At 43.7% G+C, this 19400-nt stretch overlaps 1 protein-coding gene across 2 annotated transcripts in view; it reads left to right on the forward strand.

Moving 5' to 3' along the window:
* FAM107B (family with sequence similarity 107 member B) overlaps nucleotides 1-19400 on the forward strand; it is a 94054-nt gene that overhangs the window by 20095 nt on the left and 54559 nt on the right. Inside the window, exon 1 of one of the 2 annotated variants that reach the window (XM_052681055.1) lies at nucleotides 13083-13229. The exons of the other annotated variant lie outside the window; for it this stretch is intronic. The gene's annotated coding sequence lies outside the window, so the exon portion shown is untranslated. Of the gene's footprint in view, nucleotides 1-13082; nucleotides 13230-19400 lie in introns of those variants that run through there. 2 annotated transcript variants of the gene reach the window in all.

The following is a 19400-nucleotide window of genomic DNA, read 5'->3' on the forward strand; positions in this document are numbered from 1 at the left end:
ACATCCCACAGATGTAGGAAACACTCAAATAGTCAGCTTAAAGTCTCCTTTCACCACTTTCTCTTGGCCACGACCACTTTTTTATTTGGGATCCCAGTGTTGGAAGGGCTTGACTGCCTTCCCTGGTGCTGTTGGACACCTCTTGGCAATCATGAATCAGCTCTATGGGTGCCCCCATGAAGAGGTGTCATTGGGGGGCTATGCTAGCTATGGCACTGTGGGATAGCTGGATAACTGTCTTTGGACTTTACCTACTACCTCTGTGAGCTTGTAAACTTTAGCTGTACCCCTTCTCAGGTGCCTTTTCTCTAAAGTGAAGAGTCCCAGCCTTTCTTATCCCCTACTGTAAGGCTGCAGATCCATCTGTCTGTGCCTCCCCAGCTCTACGGGTCCTCTGCTGATTTTGATACCTGAGAGCTATCAGTCACCTCAAGATGGAATTGTGCTGCTTTTTTAAAGTCCTGCAGAGTCATTCTCTGCTCTCATTCACGTGGCAAAGTTACACTGTGTGAATTACAGCTGTGATACAATCCTAGTTAATACAATTTGGAGACAAAGAATTATCTCGAGTTCATTAAACCAATCATTCAAAAAATGAATTAATGTTTTCTTATTTGTTTATTTGTTGGTTTTAATTTTGCAACCTGTTTGCAAACAGTTTGTGAACTTAATTTGTACAAATCCACAGAACAAATGATATACTTGAAGTTATTTACTCAGCTTTAAATTGGCCATGACTTCTCTGCTCGTTTTAGCTAAATGCTCATTTTAATTTCTTGTGTCTTGTTTCTAATTGCAACCTTATGAGAATCCCCTGAAAAGACCTTGCTTGCCTGTTCCTAGCAAACAGATCGTCTTGCAGCTGGGTATAAGAGGAGCTGATGAGAAAAGCATTTCATTGTTTCAGTCTCACTACTCCCTTCCCTTTGTTTCCTTCCACTGTGAGGTCTCCAGCTAGCAGATTACTTCCTGCAGCAAAAAAAAAAAGAACCTGGTGAGGCTCCATCTCTGCTAGCAAAGCCATTGTGCTGATAGACCAGAAATTTCCATCTCCATCCTTTTTCTCTGTCCCCCCTTGCCATCACTTCAGCACATTGCCATGATCCCTGGACCCAAGCAATTTTTCCTGTGTCCTGTAGAGCCATAGAAAGGAATTTCTATGTCCAATAACTTCTTTAGATGCTGGCTATCAAAGAACTTTGGACTATTGCATCGTATCTGAAACATACCAACCTCCTAACCCCTATGCACAATGTATTCATGATGGGTGACATGAAAGAAACTGAAGTGACAGTGCAGATATTCATGCTTTGGACATTTGGGTTGTGGATGCCCCGTCCCTGGAGGTGTTCAGGGCCAGGTTGGATGGGGCCCTGGGCAGCCTGGTCTGGTATTAAATGGGGAGGTTGGTGGCCTTGCCTGTGCCAGGGGGATTGGAGATTCGTGATCCTTGAGGTCCCTTCCAACCCTGGCCATTCTGTGATTGGAGGTTTGGATGATCTAAAATGTCAGAAGCACTGAAATTTAGTCTGCTTCTGTAGATGTAATAGCTCAGGATTGTTTTAATTGGGTTATATATTTAGTTTAAATGAGCATGAGATGGCTCTAATAAGATTAACAAATGAGATAGGCTGAAACCAGAACCATTTATCTAACTCTTCCCAGTTAGGGAGTTTTGATTACATCCCAGTCATTCCCACTTTGGGTTTTACAAAACAAAGCTCATATGGCAGCACAGATTATCGTATGCAAATGTGGCTCCTGACATGGTTCTAGGACTGGTAAAATCACGTTTATATGCAAGACACGGCAGGTCCTGGGAGAGCTGGTGACACATGGTAAGATTAAACTTGCTCTCTCTTAACACTTGATCTTACAGTCTCTGAAATGACATGTGCAACAAGCCAAACCTTTGCCATCACTTTTCCATTCACTTTGTTACTAAACAAACATGTATCTCTACTGTGGCTACTGTGAAACCAGGACAATGAAATCAGTGGACAAAACCAAAGTATCATAACTAAACCCCACAGAGCTTCCCTCTCCAAAACCCATCCTACAACTTACACATAAACAAAACCTCAATGATTTTCCACTCTGTCTCTTCGGGGAGGGGACATATGGAAAAAAAACCTGCTCATCACAGGAGATGAATGAAAGATCCCTCCAGTGCCCATTACACCCAGGGAACACAGACAATGGGGTGCATGCTCCTGGGGACTCAGTGGTAAAGGCATGGAGATGCCATTTGTGTAGGGCTTAAAGCATAGGCTGGCATCATAAGCTGCTGACAAGAAAGCACTGACAATTATCCACACAACTGGGTTTTTCTAGGATCACGAGAAGTCTAACATCAGCTTTTGAAGAAGAACTGGTATCTCCAAAAAGAATTTTTCTGTTGTTCTCCTGCCCCAACAAGAAACTGATTTTTAGACTCAGTGGAAATATCTGTCAGAAGTTTTAGGAAGGCATGTTTAATTAATGTATGAACTAAATGTGGAAAATGTTTGATTTTAAACTGAAACAAGATTGTTTTCAAATATTCATTTAAGGATTTGCAAGAAAAAAAAAAACACACAGAAATTATGTCTGAACAGCTCTTTTCATCAGAACAGGATCAGCTGGGGGATTGCATGTACATCAATAAGGAGATAAATTTGCAATTCAGTAAAACAGAGCAGAAGAGTTTCTATAGACTGGCAAAAAACACCCTGTAACTACGAGCGAAGAGGAAGGACCAGGCATTTTCTGCAGGGCTGTAATGAGGACCAGATATACAGGGACAAATCCATCTGTTTCTAAAGACGAGACGTTTGCTGCTCCCCTTTCGGGGGCTGTATTTTTATAGAGTTTCATTTCTGATGTTTTCTAACCATGATTGAATATTACAGGACAGGAAGGAAGTGAAATATTTCACTTCTGCACTTCCAGGAAAAGCTAGCAGGAAGCTTTTTGTTTCCTTTTTTTCCCCCTCTTTTGTGCTTATGGGGATTTATTTAATGCAGCCGGGAGGCAGGGGCCTCCTGAGATCTACTTGTGCATAACACTACGACTGCCTTGCATTATAAAAGAATGCAAATACAGCACACACTGGCTACATGGGTCACATCTATTTGGGGAAATATTTATATTACCTATAAGCATGTAAATAACAGAGTCCTCTTCACCAAAACCTACGGTATGTACAGGGCACCTTGGCCTTAATTAATAGCAAAACAGAAAATAGCTGATCAGAAATGGAATACACGGGGTATAAGCCTGAGGGAATTACAAAGGAGATCAGCCAGATTTAATCCTTTGATATAAAGGGCCACAATTTAGCTAGATGAGCACTATAGCCATGCAAATCAGAGCAGAGCTTTTCACTGAACTCATTTGTTTCCGTAATTGTTTGTAGGGGAGCAGCCCCACTCACCATTCATTAGCATTCATCCTTTCATCTTTCCTTAAGAAACACTCCGTAGGTTTTTTGAAACAACATCAACGTTCTTATAAGCCAAAGGCAGAGTTACAAAGCTAGAAAATACAAAACCAGTGCATTGACCCGTGCTGGTTACTTAGGGGAAGTGAAACCTCATGTTGACTTGGTTGTTGTTTTGAAAGACACTGTATGTATTTTGAGTCGTTTTGTTTATTTATGTTGGCAGATGGGAATTGTGGGCCCAAGTAAAATGAGTCTCACTGATTTTGAAGGGCTTGGGTTAGGCCACGTTGCTGAGGCCTGAAAAGGTTGCCTTCATTGATTGTAGGATAGTGTTTCCCATAAGATTTTACTAAGTGTGAGTAGTTAACATTTACAAAACACATTTTTTCCCCAGTGGTAGCAGAGTATTCTCTTCATGAAAAGAATACCAAATTTTGGAATTTCTTTCCAAAATGGCGTCGCCAAAACCTGATGTGAATGTGAGGGAACGTGCTCATGGGAAGCTCTGCTGAGTTATCAGATTTGTAGAATTCTACATCCATCCCAAGAGGCTGCAGGTGGCTGAAGGCTGCAAGAGCAGTGGGATACTGTGCATGTTTGCCCCATTCTTATACATTCCCTAAGCATCTGCATTTGTTCTTCGTCAAGGATGGTCTAGATAGATCTGCAATCTGAACGCTACAGCCACCCTTTCTATCCTTATATTATGATCGGTGAGAATGAAATGGCAAGAAAAGAAGTTTCTAAGAGGACAGATTCCACTTCTGTGCAGGCTGTGTAGCTGTGGTTGAGAAAGTGTGGTCTAAGAGTTCCACCATATCCCCACATGTGCTCCTCCTCCATCTATCATCTGGTATTCCAAACAGTCTTACTCTCCTCAGTGCTAAATTGTGATCTAATAAATAGCACACATAGATGTTGGCAGTGGTGAGACTGCATATTTGTTTCCTTCTACATGTCAAAATTCACCCTGTATTTTGAGCTAGAATAACAAACTTCATTAGACAGAAATAAATGCTGTGCAGAGAACATAACCTGGGTTTCTAATGCACAGTTGAGACAATTCAAGAACGTTACACTGGGTCAAATTGGCTTATGACCTCGGTCAGGTTTCACTATTTCCATTGATCTTGTTGGTAGATATAAATTCGCCCCCTGAATGAAAGAAATCCTTCTGTTTCTTTCTGTTTATCCAGACGAAAATACAAAGCTGTAAATAAAAAATGACTACCTACTAGTGATGAAGCATACCTGTCATATTTGTATCAACACAACACGCTACTTATCGCTATCACCAGTGGAAGGTGCTCACAGTGGTGAGGTTCAAGATGGGCTGAAGCTCAGGCAGGACCTGTAAAGCTGTCCATTCGTGTTATTACATGTGCAGATGGTCACAAATGGTGATGGCAGCTGTCTCAATGGCTGGAACTTGCAGCAGGTACTTGAACTATGAACAGAACAACTTGTCTCCATCAGCACTGAGGTGTTGAACTCATCCTCCAGTCCAGGACATAATTCATCTGCCTAAAATAGTAAGATAAGCTTCTTCCTTTTCCATTTGCTATCTGGCATTCACTGATCTCAATAACAAAATGTCTTTCTTGTATCTTCAGACAGAGATTAAGCATCTCCCAAGACTTCTTATGGCAACTGGAGGCACTAAAGCAAGTGGCTTTTTAAGTACATTTCCAATCACCTCAATTGTCACAAATGTAGCTCTTGCAGACAGAAATACTTACAAGTAGTTCTACTGACAAGTGTAAGGACATCCAGTTTTGAACACATTTTTCTGTTATGAAATAAGTCAACGCTAACAGGAGTGGTGATATGTTATTTATTTGGAAACCACATAGAAATCACAAGGAGACTGTCCTGGAAATGCTTAGCTTCACTCTTGGGTATTCATGTTTACCCTACTTAGGAATAGCTTATCTCATTTTGTGTTCACTGGGGAAGCCACTTCTTGAATTGAGCTCTCCAGTAATTGAAGAGACATGCAGGATTAGATCAGGTTTTATAATGAGGGGAGAACAGCCCTGAGCAGATGCTCTCAAGCAAAGCTATAGTTTACTTATCTAAGATATGGTCAGTCAATAAGAAAGCCTCAGAGGTCTTCAGGGTCGCCACAGTCTCAATCAACCTGCAGATTTCTTTATAAGGAATGCCAGCTGGTTTCTAAACCACAGGGGGCGGAAAAAAAAATAAAAATGAAAAGTTGGGCGTGGAATAATGATTTATTATAAGTGGGAAAGCAGAACGTTGACAACCTATTTCTGTTAATTGCCTATGTTCCTGTCATAAATTCTTATTATTATTCGTATTAGAATTGGTGACTAGAGAATCAGCTGAGAACATAAGCTGATCAAGCTGAAATGGATCTATTGTGTTTGCACTATGTCTTCACAATCCACTGGAGAGGACTCTGATGCAACACTTCCCATGGTTTCTTTCTTGATCACACACAACCCACTGCTGCTTGACTTTGAAGCCATGGGTGGAAGTGCAGGTTATGGCCAAGGCTCTGCTTTCCTTTGGGATGCTAACACATTTACTCTATCCTTAGTTTCTTCCCACAGTTTTTTCCCACGTGTCTAGAAGAACAAGACAAGTATTCCCCTGATTGATGACTCACTGAGAAAGAATGAGAGAATTTTAACTCATTTTAGCACAACTTCCCCTGAAAGAACGACCCTAGAATTAGCAGAATCATAGAATCATAGAATGGCTTAGGTTAGAAGAGACCTCAAAGATCATTGAGCTGCAATCCCCATGCCTTGGGCAGGGCTGCCAACCACTAGATCAGGCTGCACTGGTAGAATGCAGTGCCACAGATAATGCAGGCAGAATTTCAGTGAGAGTGCCTAAGACTTGCCCAAGCCAGAAAGCTGTCATGTGCAGGTGACACATGTGAACCACTGCTGTGATGGACATAGACTCCAGTGTGCAACCTGCCTGTGACTTGGACAGTGAGCAGCTGGTGCTGACTCCAACTGCCAATACTGTTTCAAACTCAGTGTGTTGACCTGGGTGTCTGCCAACTCTATCACTTCTCCAAGTCATCTGTCATCCCTTGGCTTTTTCTCTTTTTCTATGACTTTATGGAAAAACAGTGGAGATTTGCTACCTTAACTCTCACGTTAAAGGTTTCTGGGGGAGCTGCATGCACTCAGAACTCATTGGACACTGCAGGGGTGTACACTGACTTTGCAGGGCTTCCACACAAGCTCTGAGCTTGCATGGGACTTGCTGCTCTGCACAGCACGACCCATTCTCATGGATTCCTGCCCAGGAAACCCCAAAGAAATACTGGGAATTCAACACCTAGAGATGAAACTTTCTGCTTTTAAATGTCAGGTATCAGCAAAAACAATGTTTTCTTTCCTTTCTTCTTCCTGCTTTATTTTATATTCAAATGTGGTGAACTATAAGGTTCTCATTAACTTCAAATACAGTTTCTCTGAAACAGAAAATCTTCTGTTTACTCATTTCTAAAATAGACATGCTTATATACTATGGCAGGAAGCATGAAAAGACATAAGCATAAAGAAAAGACGTGCTTCCAAGAGTTGACATTGACTTCCAAGAGTTGTTAGGCTTAACCAGCACTTTCAGACTGTGCAATAGAAGATGCTGTAGAGTCTCAACCGGTGTGTGGGTTTCTATAAGTGTGTATGTGGTTCATGGCAAGTCTTTGGAGTTCAGTCATTATGACATAGAATATAGAAAAAAAAGCTACTTACATGTACTTGGTGATAGGACTAGGTGATCTTAGTGCTCTTTTCCAACATTAATGATTCTATGATTCTGTGTTTCTACTTTATGGTTCAGAGGATGGAGGACATCTGTCTGTCTTTCCTATCATGGAGGAAAAAAGACTGTTATGTGCTGTCACGGGAAATGACACAACATTGTCTCTGTAAGGCCACCTTAACTACAGTCTGCTAGCAGCCTGTCTTCTTCAGTAAATAAAATAGCTTGGAAATGTAAAAAATAACAAGAACAACAAAAATGCAGTCTGTATATCAATCCAGATGTGTCTAACTGGATATGGGGACAGAGTTTCTCACAGGCTTTGTGTCACATTTTCCTGTCTTTCCAGCTTTTACAGCTGTATTTTTATAAACCTTTCTGTCATTCCTGGGAAGACAGCTGGGCACAACTTTGTAGGCCCTGTACAGGCAGAATTCCTTGTGATCCCCATGGGAGCAGGAGCAGCTCCTAGGTCTTCATTAGGCTTTGCTGCTTCATCCCATCTAAGAGAAAGGAAGAAATGAGAGCTCAATCTAAACTTGTTTGAAGGATGTGGGAATTTTTGCAATGGCTTCAATTTGGGAAACATCCTCTGTATTTTCTCTAGAGAAGTCAAACAGAGAGGAATTTTGGTATTATTAATCACTGAACCTCAAGGCTTTGAGTCTAGAGCAGATGCCATGAATCTGATACATGCCCAGTATTACAACTCTGAGCCCACCAATTACCACATGTCTGAGGATCTCATTTCCCCAGAAAAGTGCCGTGAGAGCTATGCACCTCATATTTGTAATGCATGAGGTGAATGTTCACAGAAAGACTGTGTGCCTTCAGGATGAAACTGGCACACTGGGAACAGAGATCTCGATGCCTGCTTTGCTGTGTCAGGGACAGTAATACAATTTATGGTATTAGAATGATCAAAAGTGACTACAAGGACATGAGAATGCAAACTGAATCAATGGACACATAAGAATTGCAAGCTATGGGGTGAAGGTGCCCAGAAAACCATGATCCATGTGCAGCGATGATTTTCTGACCCAATCCGGTAAAAGCTCCAGATTCTAAAGGTCGGTACTTAATTTCATTTAGAGATTAACCTCTTTAGAGTCTCCTATCTGTAGATTTCAAGCTGTGTCATCAAATGAGTCGGTGATATTTGTTAGTCTGCTAGATCAGAATATGAGGTAAAATGACATCACAAGGCTACCCAGCCAGCCAGCAGCTGGAGAAGAAGGTAGAAACCAAGAGTCCTAGTCCTACTTTAAGGAGAGCAGAACAGATCTCCAGAGGCAAGGAGAAAACAGTCTCCAAAACAGTGGTCAAATGAAATTCTGCAGCTGGAAGGTGAATAAAATCCTCCTTTTTTCAACCCCTGCAGCCTGGGAAATGAGCACACTTTGGATCCAACCGTGCCACATCAATGACAATATGGAATATTTGAGCCAGGGGTCAGTCACAGGGGGGCAGCTATTAACATATGGGATTTATCTGTCTCCTTCTTCCATAAATACGCAGCATGCTGGATAATTAAATTCCTGAGTGCCAGTGTGGAAAGTACTATTTTTTTCCACTGTTCCTTGTGATTCGATCCAGAATCATTTCCTTCCACTGTGTATTCAGAAGGGAGGAAACAAAGGTGGCATCCTGATCTTCATTATTAATACACAAGAAAACTTGGAGGAAATCCCTTTTATTCCCGTGGTTTTGTGTAGAGAACTGCAAACTGGAAATCGTATTGTTTGGCTCCCATTTGTATTTATTCATCTCTGTGCATAGCAGATGTTTTTTCAGATATTCTCCAAAATTATGGTGTAGAAAAGTCTTTATAGCAACTTGCATTCCAGTTTATTTACTTTGATTAAAGGAAAAATTCTAGGAAGAAAATCAACAACACTGTAAGTGACTTTGTTTCAACAAAGAAAATCACTTTCTGGTACAGTCAGTGCTTCTCCATGTTATCTGCTATACGAGCAGTGCTCATCTCATATTTATAAATGAAAGTAGGTAATGGGGAAGCATATTGCCACTTTGGGAAAAGGAATTACACACAACTAAAGAATTTATGAGGAAGGCAACTAGCTGAAGCTTGTCAAGCTGCTGCCTTTTGTAAGCAGTAGAGGCACTTCCAGAAGGAATTTAACCAGTTCTAGAATAGACACCTAAGGTAGGAGGCACAAATCTCTCTCCCCCATCTCTCACCTACCCTAGATGACCTGCTTAGACCAGACGTCTGCTTTCAGACAGCTAAAATTAAGCAAGGGGAATCCCACAGCAGATGGCTGTAATCCACTTTGCTTCTGCCATACACAAAAAAGCTACTATCATTATTTCAGATTACATTATGGTAACACTCCAAGGCCAGGTATGGTGCAAGCATGGAGGAAGATGCAATCCCTGCCCTACAAAGAGAACTCCAGTAGTAAAAGGATGACTTTGCTTTTAATTCCAAAGTTTGGCTGAAAAGAAATATAAACAGCAACAGGCAATTAAAATACAAAATAGAAAGATGTGATTCATAAGATACCAAAATGCCAAATTAGTTACATTCTTTGAAACTTACATAATAGAATGACTATATATTTTTTGCTATGATATTAATAAAAAGGGGATTTATCTTGAGTGTTTCCAGAGCCCCGTCCTGTCTGAGAGTTGTTCTAAAGTGCAGCAAGTTTATTCATGGTTTAGATTCCAGTATAGTGCTTTTCATTTAAAATGTAATTGTAATGCTTGACATTTATACAGTGCTTTTCATCTAGAAAGACCCCTGAGACTTTATCAACCTCTTTCTGGAGTTTTAGTACAGCCGTTGCTGGTGGAAGGCTCATCATGAGTACAGTGCAGTTGTGGTTAAATTTCCTCATCACACGGACCATGCACTGTGATTTTCTTGTGGTCAAGGGCCATGAGGCACACACTGTGTGCCTTAAAGAAAGAGGGGGAACTCAAGGAACCTGAGTGGCTGGTGGCTGGGAGACTATACTAACTCCTCATGAGTCCTTTTTCCTCAGTTATGAGCTGGAGCTGAGATAAAGTGACTCAGCTTCTCCAGACCCAGGCATTCCAAGCAGCTATTCCACCAAAACCAGACAACCACGTGACACAGACCTGCCCCTTAAATTACTTGTGAGATGTCTGACTCAAGGGTTATCATTTGACACTGCATAAGGCACCGAGTAAGAAACTAAGATAACCTGTTGATCTCTGCCATCGTTGGTCCTCAGATGTGTGAGTACTTCCAACTTTCTGCTTCTCTCTCCCAATTCTTCCTTTCTTGTGTGTGTACAGCAATGCTTTTCAATCTGGATGTAACCATGGTAGTGTTACGGACATCTAATGGAGCACAAGTTGATAGTATGTGTAACATAACCACACTCTTCAAACTGGAACAAGCTAGCTATCACCATGCAAAACGCCTGTGGCAAGGTACCCAGAAATTGTTGGTAGCTTCAGCAAAGTGTTATATTCTGTTTAAAGGTGTGGATATGCAGTATATGTTGGGGAAATGGTACATATTGCAGCAAAATAGCTGTCTGAGCTCAGAAAGGGTTGGGAAATACTGATGTAAAGTGCCAGATTTCAGAGCAAGGACAACTGCCTCTGCAGTGTCTAAAGCAATGGAGATAAAATTTGATGAGGACTACAAAGTATTCTTAGAATATAAATAGTTAATGCTTAAACACAAAAATGATGTGGAGAGGTCTGTAAGGTCAAGAATGCAAAAGACAGGGAAATCTAGCATTCCAGCTGCCTTTGCTGTTCATTTTTTTCTTCACTGTTTGCATGTGTCTGGTAATACACCTTCCTTGCATGTTTCTAAGAGAAGGATAGTGTACAGAAGAGGGAACTCAATATTCAATACTGATACCGTCTCATCTGTCTAGGCACATCACTTTACTGCATTTAATTAAAAATAATCAATTTTTATGAGGTTCTTCTCTCTATAGTAACCGTGGGATCTACATACAGGAAGAAACATACCTCACACATACCTTCACTCTTGTGATGAAATACTCACCTGGGGTATGAGACAGGTCACAGTCAAGGCTCAAAACTGTGAACATGGACAAGACAAATAGCTGCCCAGCTTGCAGTGCTGATATTGACTTTTTGGGGATCATGTTGCACTTCAAAACATTTCCTCAGCATAGCTCTGATTGCATAAGTTGGCACTTGACAACAGACTTAAAAGGCATCAGAACTGAGAGCAGCAACACACACATTCTGGTTTTCATCCATTTGCCACGTTTCACACAGGTACTTTGTGGTTGCCTTTTTTTCTCCAGTGATAGAACAGCTGCACACAAAGACCTGAGCAGTCTTTTAATACACGCCAGCACTCATGATTTCGGCCTTTCCCCACAGAAGACACTTCTCCCTACTCACTAATTTCCCTTGGACGTGCAGGGGCAGTGGATTATTTAGGACAGACCCAGTGGAAACAGCACCACCTGCTGAGTGCCCAATATCCTTCCGACAGAGACTTGCTTCTTGCGGCTGGGGTTTTTGGAGAGCCCATGACATTGGATGCTGAGCATTACTCAGCTCCTCAAGCTGCAGTCTGACGGGCCCAGCAGCTTTCCATCACTGGGATGATTCAAGATGCTTCTGTCACTGTGCCATGACGCAAGGCATCTGCTCTGAAGAAACTCAAAATAATCCTGGTGATAAATATACAAAAGAAGCTGATTTAATCCGAGTACATACAGCAATATATAAACATACATTTAATCCCCAAAGGTCATTTTTTTTTTGGTTCATACTCTAAACATCCACACACTGTGCTATGTTGCAGACTCCGTCCTGTTTCTGTCACTTATTGCAATGAAACAGACCTTGGGGCACAGAGCACCATAGGGATGAACTGCAGAGCAATCTGAGCCTGTTTTCTGCACCTGGGTAATGCCTGGATGTGTCTGCTTACAGAGTGGGGATCCTAATTCCTCTCTAGTAGGAATATCAAAGGAGAGAGTCCAGAGGAAAGCCACGAAGATGATCAGAAGGCTGGAGCACCTCCCCTACGAAGACAGGCTGAGGGAGCTGGGTTTGTTCAGCCTGGAGAAAAGAAGTGAGGTCACCCTGCAGCCTTTCAGTACCTAAAGAGAGCCTACAAACAGGAGGGGAATCAACTCTTTGAAAGGGTAGATATCTGCAGGACAAGGGGAAATGGTTTTAAGTCGAAGGAGGGAAGATTCAGGTTGGATGTCAGGGGGCAGTTCTTTACAGAGAGAGTGGTGAGGTGCTGGAACAGGCTGCCCAGGTGCTGGAACAGGCTGCCCCATCCCTGGAGGTGTTCAAGGCCAAGTTGGATGGGGCCCTGGGCAGCCTGGTCTGGTATTGAATGTGGAGGCTGGTGGCCCTGCATGTGGCAGGGGGGTTGGAGATTCGTGATCCTTGAGGTCCCTTCCAACCCTGGCCATTCTGTGACTCTGTGGGACAAAGTGAAGCTTCAGCAGATTTGGACAAAGAGAGCAGAAATACAGACGAAGGAGCTAAAAACGGAGGCTCCTCTTGAAATAGGAAGAAAAAGAGGAGTCACTCGCAGGTAAAACAGCTCAGCCGGCGGCCCAACGCCCTCGGCACGTTTGGGAACCACCTGCGATGAGACCAGGAGTCCCGCGCGTACAACAGCCCGTCCCGCAGCGCTCAGCGCGGATGGAGGCAGCACAGCGCTCTGCGCCCGCCTCGGGACAGACTGCGGCCCCGCGGGCAGCCCGTCCCCTCCCTTCTCTCTCTCTTTCGCTCAGCGCTTTTTTCCCCCTTTCTTTCGCAGTTTCCCCCTCGCTCCTCTTCCCTTCGCTCCTGACAACAAAGACAACGCGGGGCTCGGGGCCGGGGCCGCCCCGGCGGTGACTCAGCGGCAGACCCGCCCCCGGCCCGCCTCGCCCCGGCCCGCCCCGCTGCTCGCTCAGGCGGGGCCGGGACGGAGCCGCGCGTGTGTTGGGGCCGCGCCGGCACTGGGCGAACAGGCGGGTACCGCGCGGCCTCTTTCGTTCCCTCCTCCCGTCTCGGGGTCTTTTTCTCCTCGTTCCCCGCCGAGAGCCGCCCCGGCGAGGTAGGTGCAGCGTCTGCCGGCACACAAAGGCGGGTTGGCTGGGCTGGGGGAGGCGCTGCCGCGAAGCCCCGTTTGCCCGCCCGTAGGTGTGATCGGGATCGCGGGAATAGGAGATGCCCGTCGTTCTTAGGGGGGCAGAGAGACGGGAGAGCTCCTGTCCGAGCAGGCGGCGGTTTTGCCCGTGACGGCAAATTTCCTCCTGGTTTTGGTCTGGTGGAACGGTTTCCTCCTTGAAACAACTTCTGTCGTCTCCAAGAGGAGCCCGTGGCCTGGGGGGCGGCCGCCCGAGGGTCCGGGGCTGCGTGGGGCTGGGATGGCACAAAGCTCAGGGCAGCGAGCGCAGCTGAACTTCTCTGTGCAAAGTGTGCATCCGAACCCATCTTTACTTCGGAGCGAGAGCAGGCTCCGCTTGCCCTGTGCGCCCATTCTGTGGCTCAGTCGGGGTTTCAACCCTCCTGTGTGTTGCGAGTCCAGATCTTCCTCTGCATTGGGTTGCAATGGTGCAACTGGCTGCACATCGAGGAGAACAGGCTGCCCAGAGAGGTTGTGGAATCTCCTCTGGAGATATTCGAGAGCCATCTGGATGCCTTCCTGTGAGATCTGCTGTAGGAAGCCTGCTTTAGCAGGGAGGTTGGACTCCATCTCCACGCATCCCTTCTAGCCCCTGCAGTTCTGTGATTCTGTGAACTTGGGTGCTCACAGTAAGGGATGTACACAGGTCTCTGTGACTTAATTATTTGGTTCCTTCTTCTGTTTGATTTTTTTTTTTAATGCCGGAACTCACTGAGCTGTATGTCAGTGCTGTGTACTGTCTTGGTTGGAGCTGGTTCTGCAAGTTCAGGGCACACTTGTAGGACACCTGGGAGGCTGTAGGAGCGAAGGGGACAGTGTCATTAGCAGGGTCTGTTGTGGCAGGAAAAGGGGAAATGGTTTCATGCTTTTAAAAGAAGGGAGGTTTAGAGTGGATACAGGGTAAAAGTTTTTTACAATGCGATGGGCAGTGATGCTCTGGAGCAGGTTGTCCACAGAGCTGGTGGACACCCCATCCCTGGAGACATTCGGCTCTGAACACCTGATCTAGCTGTAGGAGTCCCTGTTCATTGCAGCAGAGTTGGATTAGATGACCTTTAAGGTTTTCTTCCAATTCAGTTCAGTGATTCTGTTAGGTGATAGGAACGTGTGAACTTTTGTTTTTCATTAAGAATTTGCAGAGTCCAACAAAAATGTATCAAAATGCAGAAGAAATCTTTTGAACGAGCACAGTGTGGTTGTTGTGTGTAGTTTGTTGCAGGCGTGTTATTGAATAACTCTGGCAGCAGTCTGTTCTGCACTGTGGGACTAAATATGTGTGGACTAAATCCTGCAGCACTGATCAGGATATTTAACTTTCTTTGGCTTGGCAGTGAGGTAGCAGCATAGAAGAACATTTTTAAAGTGGACATAACTTGTGGCTCTTTTGGGCAACCAGAGAAGCAATCTCCTCCTGATACAAATTGAGAATCACTTTCCTTATTGATGGCTGTTTTCCCAGCAATATATGGACAGTGTATACAATGAATGTGGTAGCTGCTTGCTTATTGTCAGTGGCATTTGCTCACTAACAGTAAGTGATTGTTTGCTGGGCTTTATTAAGAACAACACAAATACCCTATATCTCCTAAAACAAAGCTTTCATTGTCTTAAAGCAACTATGAGCCAATTTCATGGTTAGTGAAGCTCCACTGATGTCAGTGGAGTTTTGCCAGGATGATTTTGGCAGGTGAAGTGTCACTTGTATTTTTTCAGGGTCCAAAATGCCATGAGTAATGTTGCTATTTTATCTCCAGCATTTAAGTGTCATTAAGCATGAGTAATTACAGTGTTAGGCTGGTTTTCCCTGAAAGTTAGGGGTGAAGTGGGGATCCACTGAAAATCAGATCTAAATATTCTCCCATTTGCTCTCCCCCTTCTGCTACAGACCTTATATCCCTTGGTTTAAAATCTTCATTCTTTTTCAGTCTTGGCACCTTTTTTTCTCTCTTCAAAATTAAGAAGTTTCTCTGAATCATGAGCACAGGAGGGTTTTGAGAGTAGCTGTGTTGAGCTGTCCTACAATAACGCTGTGCTAGTAGGTAAGTGATGAACTGCATGGCAGCTGCAGTTTGGACATCTTTCGTTATTCACACATGCACATGCCTCTTCTTTACAAGCTGATCTGTGTGGTAGTTACGGTCAGTGCATTTGCTGAAGTGGCAGATTGTTTGACAGAGTCACACAGTGTAACAGCCAGGCTTGAGACAGACTGAGTGAGCGGATCAGGGTGTGCGGGGGAAAATTCACTGCATTTTTACACAGTGCTATGTGTGCTAATCAAAAACAGTTCTGTTTCTCAACACCACATCTAAACATCAGTTATGTTACATAATGTAACATAATGTTAGTAAGGAAAGAAAAACCATCTAAAAATTGGAGCAAAAGAAAACTAGTAGAGAGAAAAGCAAGGATTCTTGCTTAACAGTTGTGGGAAGAAGAATGGAACTGCAAAACCAGTAATTGGCCTTGATAGATGTTTGGATCCAACAAAGCTTCAAGACATGATTTAATTGAACAGAACTATGTTATCTTTGTATGCATGTAACCATACTAAATATGTTTGTCTGACTCTAAATTGTCTGGCACTGTGTTAATTTCAAAGACAGTAAGCTTTAGTGCTCAGCTTTACAAAATCTTTGATTCATTTTTATATCTGACAGTTTGATACAGTACAACTTTGGATCTGTCTGTTTTCATGTCATAAGTACAAAAAGAAGAGCATGTCAGACACACTTCCCAGATGGTACTATTCTGACATTTTTGGAAAAAACAAGCATTAAAGAGTAAGCTCCACATACTGTCTGACATCAGAGAGAAGCCCATGTGTTGCACAGGTACACTCTGTTGAGTAAAGAACTGGCTGGATGGCTGGGCCCAGAGAGTAGTGGTGATGAATGGAGTTAAATCCAGCTGACAACTGGTCTTGAGTGGGGCTCTCCAGGGGTTGTACAGGGCCTGTCTTGTTCATTCTCTTTATTAATGACCTGAATGAGGGCATTGAGTGCACACTGAGTAAGGTTGCAGGTTACACCTTGGAAGGAAGTGTTGATCTGCCTGAGGATAGGAAGGTCCTACAGAGGGATCTGGACAGGCTGGATAGCTGGGCTGAGGCCAATGGGCTCAACAAGACCAAGTGCTGGGTCCTGCACTTTGGCCACAACAACCCTGGGCAACGCTACAGGCTTGGGGCAAAGTGCCTGGAAGACTGCAAAGGAAGAAGACCTGGAGGTTAAGGTGAGGTGAGCGTTAGCATCTCTTCCTGAGTAACTGGCTGTAGGACTAGAGGGAATGGCCTCAAGTTGCGCCAGGGGAGATTCAGCTTGGATGTTTGGAAAAACTTCTCTGAAAGAACGATCATCCCTCTACCACAGGGAGGTGGAGTCAATGTTCCTGGAGGTGTTCAAGAAATGTTTAGATGTTCTGCTAAGGGTTGTAGTTCAGTGGGCAATATTGGTGACAGTTGGATGGTTGGACTGGATGATCTTGGAGGTCTTTGCCAACCTTGGTGATTCTATGGTTCTGTGGAAAAAAAAAAAGAAGTGCTTAATACTTCTTCAGTTCACTGACTAGTCAAAAGTTTATTCTGGTTTGGCCATAGCTTGCATGTTCTTGAGCATCAGTGCTAGTATGGTTTGAAGCTTAAGATGATGGTGGAAGGCCTGAATTTTTTTTTTTTTTTTTTTGTTAATGTACCTGCAGAGCATGGAAATTGAGGCTTTAATGTTTATTTCTAAAGCAAGACAACAGAAGGGTTCATCTCTAGAAAGAGAATTGGTTGTATAACCTGAACAGAGAGGTTGATTGAAGAAGCAGTTGGCCACTACCAGCATGCATTTTGCTTGTTGTTAGGTCATGGCAAAGAGGAGTTTTTTGTACTGATGAGTCTTTAAACAAGGTCATTCAGCACATACAGGAGAGAGAAAACAGAAACATTTTTCTTCTCCTTTCTACGTCTTCCTTTAAATGATGGGCATGGTTTTCTCAGACATGTCTCTGGCTGGATTTCTGGGGTGCTCCTTCAGCTCATTGCGGGTGAGCAAGAGCCAACAGAAGAGAAGTGGGAGGCCTGCAGAGCCAGGAAGGTGCTGGTGAGACCATGACTGCTTCTCTGTGGCCCCCTTGGCTTGGTTAGATGATGTGAGTGCAGATCCTAGCAGATCCTGACCCTCTCTAAAGGTACTTTCTGTAGGTCCTGCTGCTTCTCTGTTCTGTGCAGTCACACACCTAGCTGATCTTAGTGCCAAGGGTTGTGTGCAGCAGGGGGCAGTGGGGGCAATTCTCTTGTGGCAGAGTTCTCGTGGGGATTCTGTGAGGAGGCAGCACTAATATCTGTGAGGAAAGGCATTTCCTTCTTTCCACAGAACCTGAAAACATTACAGGGTACCTGCTTGTGTTTCATGGCACTGGGAATACAGAAGTTTGAGCTAAGGCTTTGTTGGCGGTTAGAATTGCAATCTCTCACTGTCTAAAGTTTAGTTTCAGAACATGTTTTAAGCTTGCAGTCTGCTTTGTGTTTAGTTTATGTTTCATGTGGTGAAGGGTAGGAAAATCACAGGTGAGAAATCAGTGTTTCCAAGTTATGTCTATCAAAGAACAAGCCACAGAGATTTTGGGACGCTTGTGATTTAAAAATATGATACAGTCCAGTGGATGCATTTCAGCTTAGTATTTACTGCTATTCTTTTGTCCTGGATCTAAAGCTCTCAGGGCAGGGTTTGTTGTGGCTTGGTGCAGTTTGAATTCTGGTATAGATACAGTCTAGCTTGGAATTAACGAAGCCTTTAGCAAGTCATCAGCTTACTTTGATGAGATGAGGATGCTGGTTTGATGAGGAGAGCAAGGAGCACAAATGCAGTCAGACTAAATAAGGCACTGTTATTTATCCTATGAGCAAAACTTCTGGATTTGCTTACATTTAAAAAATTTCTCTGGCAACACAAAGCTAGAAGTTTGCCTTTTGGGCTTCTCAAAGAGAGGAATAGCTCAGTCTGCTAGGAACAAATTTGTTTCTTTCAGGTGTGATCTGTTTCCTTCTTTTTTGCACTTAAACTGAAAGTTCAGGCAGTGTACGTGCTTGCAGGATAAAATGTAAAACCTGTGTGGTGTCCTCTGGCAGGTCTCAGCCCATGACATTTAGAACTTCATTAAGAATCCTGTGGAGAACTATCGTTAGGATGATCAAGCACGAAATGTGCTTCTGCTATGCAAAGTGCTTTAATGACCTGGACAACAACAGCCTTGCTGTTTCTTGTGGTGGGGTGGATCTTAGTTTTATCCCTCAGCCAGGAATTAGTCATCTATCCTGTAAGCAAGAAAGCTACAACCCGTAAAGGCTTTTGGAGGAGAAAATGCCCTCATGTTTGGCACTGGTTGAAGTCGTCCTTCTGCTTTGCAGCGTAGTGCATTGTTGGGAGAGAAACTGAGTCTTGAAACCGTAAAGCAAAACCCACATTAAGCTGTTTTTGTGTACTTGAATGCTGAGAGTTCTCCCGCCTGTGCTAGAAAGACATTCTGTTACTGTGCCTGTGCCAGCTGGTGCTAGCTAACTCTCAGGGTCCAGTGGCATCTGCTCTGAATCAGAACCAAACACTGCCAGCCAGATGTATTTCTATAGCGATGGCCTTCTGTGGGTCTTCGAGGATGATGATGGCAAATAATGGAATGATTCTTTCCATTTCAATCCTCATATGTGCAGTGAATGGCCATTCATAACACCTCATGTATTTACACAGGCCTTTGTTCTCGTGCTAATAATAAAATGGAGTTCACAGCTCCGAGTGTTGGACACGATGTGACAAGAACTGGGTCAAGATTGTTCATGTGTGCGTAAATGTGCTCCTAATCTAGGCCAATGGCTATGCTGGGTGCTTCTAAACAAGCTATAAAGATTTCAGAAGGGCTGGAGTTCAGCTGTCAGATGCATGAAGAGCACCTCTTGCTGAGCAGAGCACTTAAAGATCGGGATCCAAATGCATGGTCTTCAGTTGCTTTGCATGTTAATGCGAATAAAGGAGAAGCTTTGCTGTTTGATACTCCTGGAGAGCAAGGAATTTAGTTTGAGCCAAAGGAAATTTTCTTCTTACTGGCAGGATGAGTTGC

The sequence above is a fragment of the Tympanuchus pallidicinctus genome, unplaced genomic scaffold, assembly GCF_026119805.1.
Source record: "Tympanuchus pallidicinctus isolate F22 unplaced genomic scaffold, pur_lepc_1.0 scaffold19, whole genome shotgun sequence".
Lineage (NCBI taxonomy): Eukaryota > Metazoa > Chordata > Aves > Galliformes > Phasianidae > Tympanuchus > Tympanuchus pallidicinctus.